At 40.7% G+C, this 11852-nt stretch overlaps 1 pseudogene; it reads left to right on the top strand.

Annotated features, from left to right (window-relative positions):
* Positions 1-3248: 3248 nt before the first annotated feature.
* On the top strand, positions 3249-4845 carry LOC146307798 (uncharacterized; annotated as a pseudogene).
* The last annotated feature ends 7007 nt before the right edge of the window (positions 4846-11852 follow it).

Below are 11852 nucleotides of genomic sequence, written 5' to 3'. Positions count from 1 at the left end.
ATGAGATTAGATTATTTTCTGACCACATTTCTTTCTGGGTCACCACTATCCTTCCAGGTTTTAATACCATGTTGGACAGTTCTTAACCCAGTTTTAGTTGTTTTCTTTGCTTGATGCAGGACTCTTCTGAAACAGAGGAACATCTTTTCCACAACCACAGGATGGCTGAAATATATTGATCACTGCAGTAATTATCCAATAGAAGGATCTGACCTGTTTGCTTAGTCAACAGCAAAAGTTTGCATCTGAAATGAAAAGAATCATTACTAATAGAAAAATATTAAAAGTTGAGCATACGCGTGTGCCTGCATGTTGAAAAGAATCCACAGCTCTCAGGAGACTGATGCGTTCATTTGTGTTGGAGGAACTGCACCTTCAGAATACAGAACTGAGAAAGTCCTCGCTGAAGCGCACAGTGGTCCAGATAAAATCACAAAGCTTCATTTTTCCTGTGAATTTCTGCTCACATTTTGACAGACGCTGCAGCCTCTCATCTGCACTCAATGGTGCAAAGTGAGATAACGGGCTAAGTAATTCTACTGCAGAGCCAGACAGAGTCATTCAGCCATTTGTTCACAGTAATGGCTTCCCCCTCTCAATGAAGGAGCACTGTCTGTTAGCAGGAATTAACCTGATAATGAGGCTAAATTAATTGCTTTCATATTAAATTATGGATATTGTGCTGTCAGAGGTCCCACTGAGTAATAAGAGACTTCACATGCAGTTAGAATATTTTGGTTTTATGCTGCATTTACATCAAAATATGCAGGATGTCCAACACTTCAAGTACATCAAACACTATGAAGAAACTATAAGTGAACAAGGACTGTAGGACGGTGTGATAGCCAATTTGTCTAAGTGCTGTATGAAGGTGACTGATCGTCCCGTGCAGGGCAATAAATTAAACTTACACAATGTAAGCAATTGTTATGCAGAGCAGTCCTCTGTCCACTTTAGTACAAGGTGATCTCATATGAGATAAAGCCACCTGATCGAAAATCTGAGGTCAGCGTGACTCGTCGCTGAACATAAATATTAAAGTGCGTAAGCAGCGTATTTGTATGTGCTCTGAGGTTGAGTTGGTCTTTTGCGCAGGGGTCCCCTAAAAGGTCAAACTGACCAGTTTCTACTTAGTGTAAATCTGAGTTTGTTTTCTCTCGCCGGTGAGTCAAAGCTGAATTTACCTGAATGTAACAAAAAGGAAAAACAGGTTTTATTCACTGCAGCAGCAGCATCATGTTGAGAGGACATTTTAGAGCCAGCATGTAAGAGAGAAAAACAGCTACAGTCACTAATGTCCAGTCATGGCTTCCTGTTGAAAACTAAATGTGTCACTGTTATAGACTTTAGACGTCTGCCCTCACAATTTATGTGCAGTCAAGCAGCGAGTGTACAAGAAAGACTGAAACTACAATGAAGTATGAGGTGTACAATTAAAAATGAGATGGGTTATAAAAGATAATTAACACCCAGCTGGCACTGACAGTGGTGGGAAGTAACCAAGTACAGATACTTCATTACTGTGCTTAAGAAGATTTTTCAGGTTTTTCTGGCAACTTTTTACTTTTACTCCCAACATTTCACCACATTTATCTGAACTTTCTTCTCCTTGTATTTTCAGAACAGGTCTGTTAGTATAGTTTTAATGCATTTGAAAGGAATGATTGATTGTTTTTTATTTTGTGTCATTGCCTGCCACCTTCCCAATATCCAATATCAACCTCAGCGGATGGCAAAATAACACAGAAAAGACGATCATCAATGCATATCAAGCAGGACAGATGTAGCAAGATGAAATTAACAAGACAAAAATGACATGGCGAAAAAGATGCAACAAGATGAAAAATGACATAAAAGACAAACACGCTGAAAAAGACGTGAAAAAGATGCAACAAGGCAAAAAAATGCGTTCCAATCACAATGAAAAATTACACCAGACATGAGCTGAAAAAGACGTAACGAGACTATAAACAACGTAACATGACGAAAAAAATGATGAAAAAAAGATGAAAAACAACATAAGACACATGAGACAAGAAAGACAAGATGTAAAAAGATTAAACAGATTTAACAAGTCGGAAAGTGACGTAAAAGATGTCACAGACCAACCGCAGATGTTAGCCACACAGTCCAACTGCTAGCATTAGTGTTACCTACAAAGACCAACTACGGACCAACCTCTAACATTAGCTACACAGACCAACTTTTAACATTAACTATCAAGACCAACCGCCAATGTTAGCCAGATAGACCAACCACCAATAATAGCTAGACAGAAATCCAGTTATAGCTAGCTTACCTGCCAAGACGTTTGCAGGTGAAGTATGCATATCATACTTTAAATACATTTAAATGTCCATAGTTAGTGCTAAAAAATGTGCATTTGTGCTATCAAAAATAGAAATAGCTAGACAAATATTTAATAAACCTAATAACGAACATAGACATATTATGCTAAACAATCACACCATCTGGTATTGAGGTAATCCAAAAGTAACAAAAACTCATGTTACATTGCTTTAATATTGTGATATTCAGATTAGGTTAATTAGCAAGTGTGTCAGAAAACATTTTTAAAGTAACCCTCCCAGCCCTGTTCATGTGACATGACAAAATCACACATGACAATATGCTCCAGCAGCAGATTTCACAGATATGTATTTAGGGTTTTCAGGGTACATTAGTCAATAAACTAGTGGTTCTCAAATGTAGAGGTGGTACATTTGCTAGCAGGACTCTTGTTTATTTCTTATCTTTGTGCTGTGGTTTTGTTATTGCTGCTGTGTGAGTCTGACAGCTAAACAGAGGCAGAAGTGCACACTGTGCTTCCACTGTGTCCAATCCCGGCATCCACACACTGACACACAAGCAGAGACAAAGGGCGGGGGTGGTCAGGAATTAAATTATTTACATTTCATCATGATTATAGTTTTTTCTCTCTGTCAGAAGGATTCAGAGCTGGTCAAAAAACATTCCCTCCAAAAACCCAGTGCTGCTCAGTGTTGCCGTCCATCAAACTGACTTCTTCTGTGTGGGACCTACTGTGGATCCAGTTCTGACTCTCACAGATTTACATTGAAGTTGGTATCCTGCATGTTCTTAAAAGTACTTACTTTATGAATGTGTCTCAACTTAAAGCCATAAATATTTCAGGTGTCATTCCTGTAAAAGCTTTATAAAACAGACCTTCAATCTACGTAAAAATATCTCAACTTTACCCTTTCAAATAGCATGCAGTGCATACATCAATGCATCCCATTAACTTCTGTGGACAGCAGATCCACAGTCAGGTGATCTTTATCTTCAAAGTAACAAAATTAAACGTGATTAATGTTGCAAAACAGTTAGAAATAGTTAATTATGTTTAGACAAGAAAGTTCATATACATTGGAATTTGAATTCGATTAGAGGGTAGGTTGCTGTGCAACCTCAATCCAGCCGAGCACTTCAATTTGGAGAGACTGACCCATCTCTTTGAAGCACATGCAATCCTTGTGCCATTCAAGGACTGTGGAAATAATGGTCTCGTGTCAATCATACGGGATGTGCTGCATTTTCTTGTGGACAACCTGACACAAGTTTATCGCGACAACGTGGGAGTGGCACGATATGATGCCACTTGGCAGGCCTTCCAGTATGAGCTCACCCTGGAGGATCTCAGGTATGGCCATCCTCTATCACCGCTGGACTTTCAACTCAGTGTGTGCTTGGGAACAAGTACAGTCAATGATAAGAGTCTCAGCAAACAGAGAGGCTTCCTTGGCTTGGCACCCCACTTAAGCGCAAGTGCTGAGGAAACACCACCGCCACTTCATCACTGGAAGAGAAATGCCCTTCAGAAGATGTGCATCCAGAGTCTGTTCCCTCTGTGTCAGGCACTGGATGCAGCACCATCTGTGACAGGGGCTGCCCTGGTGACAGTGCTTCTTGGTGATCTTTACAAAAGGAACACAGACATCCCAATGGCTGCACTGAAATCTACCCACCCACCTGGAAGGCTGATAGTTGCCTGGGCCCTTGATACTCTGTGTGAGGACCTTTCAGTGAAGGAGTCTTTCCCAGGGCCAAACACCTTTGGCAGGGCTCGCACCTTGGTCACAAAGGCTGGCAAAGATGTCAAGGAGTGTCTTCTGCAAGGCTTCATTGAAGCACAACTCAATTTCTTTCCAGCCTTCAAGTTCCGGGTAATGAGGGGAAGCAAGAGAGTTTGGTTGAACTTCACAGATTATGTGCAGATCCACCGGAGTGATTATGAGCCATTCCCTATCTCCACTGTAGTCAGCATGACACTTCAAGTCTGTGTTGAGATTGAGAGACTGTCCCTTACTTACTCCAGGAACCTGGAGAAGTACAGAGACCGTGGGATGCCATGGATGGAGAAGGTCCTTAGTTGCCTTCTACCTGTTCTCAATAAAACTCCAAACATCTTCTGAGGGTTCTCACATTTGTCAGCTGCATTGGCCTGGTGATGAATGGTGATTATGTGGATTTTAACCACCTGAGGGAGCTCCTGGCGGACATGAGTTGGACATACTCCCAGGGTGACCTGCAGAAGTTGCAGATTTTGTCAAGGTTCACCCTGCCAAAGATTTACAACATGGTCATTTGGAAGCTCCATGAGGACATTCCATACCGCTCATTGCCACAAACACGACCTGCTCTCAAGACACCACAATGACCGTAGTCCCAGAGGAGGATGTCCAGGAGGTCGAACCTCAGGATGACCTGAGACCATTGGAGAGGTCCCAGGCAATGTACCTACCTGCAAATTCCTACAAGCAATGGACAGGTCAAGAACTCTCATTCATGGTCACAGACAAGAAGATGAAAGTCAGGGCACTATAGGAAGAGTGCTGCAAGAAGTGCAAGGAGAACAAGATCCGCATCAGATCTTACAAAGCTCTTCAGTTGAAGTTCTACGCTGTGAGAGCAGGAAAGACGTGAAAGGTTAACAAGAGAAGAAAAGGGAAAACCAGTGTTCTGACATGTTGTTTTGCAGTGATTAGTGTGTGTTCTGAAGCAATTTAGAAAGTTGTTAAGTTGAGATTTGGCACAGTTTGTTGTTTACTTGTGCATGTCTCTGTGTTGTTTTGTATGTAAGCATAGTTGTTCAAGAATCCCCCCACCCCCCCAAAAAAAAATCTCCATATGGACATGCCTTGACGTGGCGTGGAGGCTTGGGTGTGTCAGTGATCATAGGAACTCTCCAGATTGGCTCTGCACAGCAAAGTTTACTCTTTTTTGGTAAGGCAAAAGTAAGCTCTGCTGGATAGAGACAATCTTGAGAGTCGCAATGATCATTGAGACCAGACTAAAGAGTCCTGAACTTAGGGTTAGGGAACTCCTCGGGTTCCCCCCAGAAGTGCAGGAAAGCTTTGCTGGAGGGAAGCACATCTGTAATACCCTGCTTAGCCTGCCACCATATGAAGAAGAAAAAGGATGGATAAATGCAAAGTTTAACTAACACTGACTTTTGGTTTCAAATGGGACATGAACCCCAGCCTCCTGGGTTAAAGTTGTCTGTTTTATCCATCCAACCACCCCACCTCCTCCATCTGTGGACTGTCTCACCATTTAAACATTTTTTTGAACAGCAAGGATCTGTGTATTATCTGCATGCAAAATTGAACTCTGGTGTACGGCCTACATGCAGTTTCAAAGTCTAAAATTGCGTTATTTGTATGCAGATTGAAGAGACTGGGCGGGATAAATATGGGCCTCAGTACATGTGTATGACTGAACAATGTCTCCTCAGTATTTCAGCATGGAGTGAAAGTAAGTTTTAAAAGCTATCATGAAGGCATAGTGGCTTTTTTTCCCAAGTTCTCTACTGTGCTAAAGAACTGCTACCACCTGTGGTCAGTACATACATACTTAATCTCTCTGGAATGATCATGTAATGTGAGCTACTTCATGGAGGAAATGCTGAAATTCTCCATTTTCTTGTGAAATTATGTGGTGTAAAAGACACCACAGATACACTGTTCAAACTAAAAGCTCCTCCATGGCAAAATAAAACCATCTGTGAACACAAATGGAAAGCAAATAAGTTATCTGAAAGCAATAAAAAAAACCTCTTGCACTCTTGCCCGCTTTCTTGGTAAAGACTCCTGGGAGCTGTTCAAAGTATCTGTCTCTGTATTATCTCTCCCAGCAGCCTCGGCATTGAAGCCTCTCCAAAGAAGTTTGGAGAGTTTTTGCAAAAACTTTTTTTTTTCCTGATCTGCTTTCAGAGCATGTTGCTTTACAGAAAGACCTTTTAAAATGCTTAATAATTATCTGTTGAACTGCAGACCCCAGGAAAATGCTCCTGATGATAGACCAGTAAACCGTGGTATATTAACTGAACCTCCTGACCACAGGGTTGGTCCGTCAGCGTCGGTGCTGAACTGGATGAGATTTTATCTATTTGCCTGGAACTTTTCCATTAAACAACATTCCCAACTGTTATTTTGTAACTCCTCTCAGCAGCGTTCTCAGCAATTACCCGTCATATTTAATGTTATTAATATTATTCCACCACTTTCCCCTGAGTCAGTCCACAGTTTGGACCAGCATCACACACACAGTACACTTAAAAGCCTATGTTCCCATAGAAAACAATGGAAAAGTGGTGAACCCACCTGTTGTTGACGTCCTGCAACTTTGTAAACTTTAAAGCTTAACTCATTTTTTCCTTGCATCAGTAAAACAATATACACATTTATAAAAAGGTGTGCTGCAGATATAAATCTAAAATTTGCATTTGACAACCTGCCTGTGGGTCATGACCAGACTGACTTAAAGGTTAAGCAAGCTAAAGTTGTATTTGCTTGGCTGCCTCTTCACTCTTTTTTGGGGAGAAGCTGCTCTTTTCATTTTATTGTTCTGTCTGTACTCTGGCATTTCTTTGATTTTCAATTAGGCTTTTGACTTAGTTCGAAGTTCTGCTCATCCGACTGTGTTTCGACCGCATGATTTCACAATAACATCGGGGGTGGGGTATCAGATGACACGTTGGAATGTTGTTTTAATGATAACACATTTATTTATCATGTAAATACAAATTAATTGTATTGTCAGTGATATAAATCAGTAAGCAAATTGCTGTGCTTAAACCACAGCACAGGCCTTGGGATCGGGGTCATCTGTACGCTTTGACGCCCCCTGATGGTGGAGCTGAACAAAACATTAAAACTATTATTTCTTCTATTGATCATTTACGTTATTTTTGTCATGTGTTAAGCTTCTTATATACTGTGCCTTTAAACAGATCACACTGCTGAAACATTCAAACTCGCCCACTTTTTTGCTGTCACGTTGTTTTTTTCTTGCCTTTTTTTTTTTCTTTGTCTTTACTTCATGTCTTTGTCTGTTTTACTGACATTTTGATCCCGTATCATTTTCAGTTGTCAAGTCCTCAGTGTTCCTGGGTTTTCTCCTCATTTACATCTTAGATTATTGGACTGTGTTACAATTCAAAAGGCAGGAGGACCCAAACACAGACAACAGAGAGAGCAGAGCTGTTCAAAGAAATTTAATGAAATAACAAAAGATGCAAAACTTACACCAATTTAAGGGGGTGACTTTCTAACAAGGCAGAGGAAAAAACAAACACAAAAACCTACAAGGCAACTAAGATTCCAGGAGATGCAATAATCAAAAATCCAGGGAAGAAAAAGCCAAACAAATCCATCAGGGAGAAAAACATGTGACACAGACAAGGGACGAGTCAAGACGAGAATGAACCAACAACAAAAGAAGACAAGACACAAGATTAAATACACTAGTGAGGGAAGGATAACAAGGCACAGGTGAGGGCAGTCAAAGACAGGTGAAAGTAATTGGTGATCAAAAAGAGTGGGAAAACAGACAAAGACAGGACGTAAACACAAAACACACGAGGGAGGACCAGAAACTACCAAAATAAAACAGTAAGTGTCCAACAAAATCCAACACCATGACAGACTGTGGTTTGGACTTTTCTTCTGCCACCACTGAACTGAACTATGACAGGTCAGTTTAAGGTAGATTTAGGGTAACTTTAATAACTTACAAGAAAGGAAACGCGACAGAACAAAGGGCGGCTGATGAGTCCAGGAGAAACGGTGTCCAACAAAGAAAATCCCACACCAAAGAGTCCAAAAGCCAAAGAAATAATCCAAGATGTAAACCAGGAGAAAACACAGGAACAGGGGTGTAAACTCAGATGATCTAACAACTGAGAGGGGTAACATGCACTCACTGAATACACCAAGAACTAATTAGGGGCAGGTGAAAACAGACAGAAATCATAAGGGCAGGAAAGTAAAGACATATAAACAAGAAGGCTTGAACTTCAAAATAAAACAGGAAATAACTAACGCAAAAACCCAAACCATTAACAGTAAGACACATCATGTAAGTTCCATCTTGCCACTTCATGAACTTTTATTTCAGTCATGCACCTACTGTAAACATGAAGCTGGGTTTGAAATCACAGAATATGTAATGCAGACAGCTATAACTGCCCTTGCTGGTAATGCATATTTCATAAGGTGTCAAAGGGTCTTTGAGTGCAAAGCAGAACCCTAATTGCTCTTGATGCATGAGGGAAAATGCACGCTACGTCACTTTGAACTGCAGTGTCTTTCAAATCTGATGAAAGTATTTCTTTGCGTAACCCATGCACGCACCTGTCAGTTATTTTATAGCCCATAATGGAGGTTTTGAGGAGATGTCTGCAAAGAAAAGGTACCGAATATACCGGCGCAGCTGAATGAGCACAGCATCTATCAGCAGGCAGGGCGACTCGTGACAGAGAGTGGCAAGGTGCCCCGAAATTGTACCATGCAGCTGGAAGGGGGACTTCGTACAGAGTGACGGCCAACCAGACGGTGATCTTGGCATCTAGCAGCGCGGCACCCGAGATGACTGTCCAGTCAGTGTCTGTCATCATCCCTGAGAGATCAGTCTTATCTCAGCAAGCCCGATGGTAATTTACTGCTGGCTCTGATGTCTCTGTAATGTTGTGTTATATAATTCCTCTTGGTAGAAAAACGTTGGTCTGGAAGAAATAAAATATTTGCTGCAGTTTGTCTGAGGAAAAATTGAGGTTTGTGTTTATACTGCACAGTTTAAAATGAATAAATAAATGTTTACTTTATACATGAGAATGAACAGATGTGTGTAGCTGTTATTTCTTTGTTAAAATACAAAAGCAGATGGAATAGCAGGCATTATCACTACAGCTGAGCTCAACAAAAATGCTGCTGTTCCAATTGCAAATGGTTCGTACTGTGCCCTCTGTGGACCGCCGAGCTGAACTGGATAAGTCTGGGCTCCCAAGCACACGAGCCTGAATTCGGCCTACTTGATATTCAGTGAGGCCGTGTGTCTGTGTCTCTCCATGTTGCTGAAACACTCTAACTCTGACTCTGTTTCTGTTTTTTTAAACTGAACGTATATCTGTCACCAAGACTTATATAACCCCTACTATCACTACTATTTCTACTTTGCTCCTCTGTGATGGCAGCAAACAAGGTGCATCCTTGCAACAAGCACAAATAGATTAAATCTCCGTCTGTCTGTCCTTCGATTTTCCTTCAAGGGGAAATTCTCGGGACAGGGGACGCCACAAATACAACACATGGCCCACGTTTTGCAGCATACGCGGACACATACTACGCTGATAATGGTGATGCTATTAGGAAATGTTTGTCAATATTTTAATGCTCGCTAAATTATTACAGACTCTATGGAGTCATTGTGGACATCTGCTCCTGAATGACAGCTGTACATAGCTGCGTGCCGCCCTGTGTGCAGGTTAATGTCAGTTGCTGTATGTTTCTGTGTCATATTGTTTGTGCTTTTATGTTTTTTATGGTTGCTGCAACACAAATTGCCTTCTGGGATGAATAATAAAATTGAATTGATGTGAAATAATTTGCTATCATCAGAGTGAAATATGTCATAATTGAGCTCTATGCTACTTCTGTTCCCACCAAATGATTTACCAAACATGAAATATTTTTTTTTACTATTCTCTGTTAATGACTTACATGCATGTTTAAACACCTTCTGATGATAAGTAAAGAAATCCTCATTATGCAAACAACAGCAGCAGAGTGCAAATATTGTACCTAAAGAATGTGCACGTGCTCAGGATCTCAACCAACCTGGTGGATTTTTTTTCTCATATTGATCCTATTGACGCTAACGTCGATACTCCAAACACGGCTTCGTATCGGTACTATTGATACTTCTGGGATTTTTCCACCCACTTCTAACAGCTCTGTCTAGAACTGCAGGAGCTCTCTGGCTCTGCAAGTTGTTGACAGAGAGAAAGTTGAAAGCAGTAATACAGAACGGGCCATGCACTGGTACAGTAACAATGGAAAAAGCGATGAGTAAATGCCCCAGAGGCCTGGAGAACTCGGGAGGGCATCAGCGCCATGTCCTTGACTCTGCTGATTCAACACAAAATAAATAATAAATCCCATCAAACTCCTACATTTGTGCATAACAGCAATTGTGAATAAAGTCCGTATTTTCTTTTCACTGTCACGATCATGAAGCCCATTTTCTTAACTCTCTTTGTAGATCTTGTCTGCAACTCTATAACACCAATCTAAAACTTGTCTTTCCTCGGCCGGAGAGTCTGGAGTGATTTTCAATATGACCTTTATGAATCAGGTAAAGAAAGCACCTCAGTCCCCTTTCCTTTAATCAAGACATGTTATTATTTTTTTACTCTCCACAAACTTGGAAAAGGTCAGCCGTGCTATTATCCTGTTAAGGGAAATGCTACACTCCTGCATCAGACGGAGGTCACTTCCACGTCTCCAACTTGTCCTGAATACAGTTATAAAGCCTGACGGAGAGACAGGACCTTTCAGTGGCTACCAGTTACCTTTAGAAATGATTTTTACATTTCGCATTTAAGTCATGGACCACGCTGTAATATTGTTTAAATTACCTGTTAAAATACTTCTATAAATGTGTTGTTTTTCGTGCATATCACTCAGAAAGGCCGCCTTAAACTCTCAATAATCCAGTGTTAACCTGCAGTGAGCCCTACGTTTTTCTTTTTTTTTAATTAAATATCAGGGTACACATTAAAATTTCAGCCGCTGATATATCAGCACTGTCAGACCAGACTTGTGTTGCATCACAATGAAAAAAACCTCAGACGTGGCCTTTCTTTAGCGTGTGTTAAATGGAAAACTGAAAGCACACATTCTTAGTGTTCAAGGCCTTTTAAAATACAAAAGAGAGTGTGGTGACTGTCAGACAATATTTCCATCATTCCATCAGTTATTTCATCATGTTGCCACAGATGTTGCAGCTTTAAAAAGTCCAGTGTGTAAGATTTATGGGTATTAATTGGCATAATATAGCAAAGATGGAATATAATATTCATAAGTGTGTTTTCATTAGTGTATAAGCCACTGAAAATAAGAATTATTGTGTTTTCATCTCCTTAAATGCCGGCAGCCTTCTATTAAATCTACCATGTTTCTACAGAAGCCCAGAACGGACAAACCAAACACTGGCTCTTGCAAGTAACTAGATGCAATAAACTGACCATCAGTTCAGCAATTCATCCACGAATCCTACCTTGGAACGACAGAGTGGACGAGTCCCTCCAAATTGCAAAAAACATGATGTTGTCCCCCCCAATAAATTACTTCTGAATAAACTTGAAAATATATTTTTATTAGAAGACTCTGTGGCTGAGATAACTCACAGTGACGCGTCGCTTTTTTTAAGGTCAGATCGACCACGTTCTCTTTTGGGCCCAGACAAGTGTCAGCTCCAAAAGAATAGCTTATGATTTTCTTTACTTCCCTGAAGAGCGAAGGACAGTACAAGAAGAAATACCACAGAAAGGA

Source organism: Lutjanus erythropterus, chromosome 21 (assembly GCF_056507025.1).
Source record: "Lutjanus erythropterus isolate fLutEry1 chromosome 21, fLutEry1.hap2, whole genome shotgun sequence".
In the NCBI taxonomy this organism is placed as follows: domain Eukaryota; kingdom Metazoa; phylum Chordata; class Actinopteri; order Lutjaniformes; family Lutjanidae; genus Lutjanus; species Lutjanus erythropterus.
The sequence above is the reverse complement of the archived record's forward strand: the minus strand, read 5'-3'. Positions and strand labels throughout refer to the sequence as shown.